This window comes from Orycteropus afer, unplaced genomic scaffold (genome assembly GCF_000298275.1).
Source record: "Orycteropus afer afer isolate SDZICR_OR568_19922 unplaced genomic scaffold, OryAfe1.0 scaffold00023, whole genome shotgun sequence".
Lineage (NCBI taxonomy): Eukaryota > Metazoa > Chordata > Mammalia > Tubulidentata > Orycteropodidae > Orycteropus > Orycteropus afer.
In genome coordinates, this window is record NW_006921610.1 from 6,039,130 (window position 1) to 6,040,994 (window position 1,865).

A 1,865-nucleotide genomic window follows, 5' to 3' on the forward strand; every position below is an offset into this window, starting at 1 on the left:
AAATGATGTGTTGCATTGGGAAAATATGTTGCAAAAGATCTCTTTAAAGTGTTATAAAGCAAACATGTCACCTTGAGGACCAAGGTGCAGTGCAATGGTAGTTTCATACACCTCATATGTATGTGAAATTTGGGCAATGAATAAGGAAGACTGGAGAAGAACTGATGCATCTGAATGATGGTGTTGGCTAAGAATATTGAATATACCATGGACTGCCAAAAGAAAAAAACTAATCTGTCTTAGAAGAAGTACAGCCAGAATGCTCCTTAGAAGGAACAATGGTGAGACTTCTCATGTTCTTTGGACATGTTATCAAGAGCAACCAGTGCCTGGTGAATGACATTGTTCTTGGTAAAGTAGAGGATAAATAAAAAAGAGGAAGATCCTCCACAAGGTGAAGTGACACAGTGACTGCAACAATGGGCTCAGACATATGAATGGTTGTGATGATGACACTGGGCCAGACATCGTTTTGTTCTATGTACATAGGGTCACTATGACTCAGAATCAACTTGATGGCACTTAACAACAATAAATCTTTATAGAAACAGATTGCCACAGAGTGGCTGGTGAATTCGAACTGCCAACCTTTTGGTTAGCAGTCGAGTGCTTTAACAACTGTGCCACCAGGGCTACAGGGTCACTATGAGACAGAATTTGACTTGATGGCAATTGGGTTTAATCTATGTAAGTTACAAAACAGGAGCTCTGGTGATATAGTGCATAAGACATTTATTTGACTCTTGACCAGAAGGCTGGCAGTTCAAACCCACCAGCCACTTCTTGGAAGGAAGTTTGGGCAATCTACTTCCACAGAGATACCACCTCAGAAACCCAAGGAAGGGTCTCTGTGAGTCGAATCGACTTGGCAGTGAGTTTAGTTTTTTGGTTAAGTTACAAAATAGAATGGTCAGATTCTAACTGAGAGTGATAACTTGATTGCAGTCGTGATGGTCAAAAGAGGCCCACAATAAACAGTCACATATGATCTTGTTCACACTCATTGTATCAAATTTGATTTGTTTGAAGAGTGAGAGCAGAAAGAATGCTTCAGCTTTACCCCAGAGCTAGGAAGTAAATTTTCCACAGTCACAGCTAATCAGGGTTTCTCTGTTTCCTGTTCAGAAAGCAGGCACTGAGTCAGGAGCTTGGGCTTCCCAAGACAGGGAAGTTTGTTCTTTGACACAGACCAGACTCCAGATCTGGCTTTTTTTTTTTTTTCTAAGTGGAGGGCTAACCCCATGCTGCGCTTGACAAGACTCTGTCAGATGGCTGGTGAACTGGACTCTAGATCTACCCAGTTCGTAGTCTATTCTCTCATTTCCTACTGGTGCATCTGAATCCTGAGGTGTTACAGTGAATAATGATGCTCCTAAATATGTATGGTCTCCAACTCAACTGGACTGGCACACTGTCTGGTACCATTTTACAGGCCAGTTGTTCTCCTCTCTCTCATCTTTCCCATTGCAGCTATTCAAATCCTCTTTTCTTTTAAATTTGCATTTTATTTATTTATTTTATTGTGGTTTGGATGAAATTTCACAATGCAGATTCATTTTACATTCAACAATTCATACACAATTTTGTTTTGTAGCAGATTATAATCCCTGCAGCGAACAGTTCTCTTCTCACTTCCTCCCTGTAGTTACCCTTTCACTGTGTCCTTGCCTGTGTATTCCTGGCTCCTTACCTTCCTCCCTGTGCAAATGCTGCTCTTCTGATTTCCCTTGGTTGATTTTTCTAAGGAGTGTATCTTTCTGATGTAGTTGTTCAGCTCATAGTTCCATCTATTGTCTGACCAAGAGTTAAACCATGGGAGTGAGCTCACTTCCAGACCTGCAGGGTGAGTCGGGACTATAGTCACA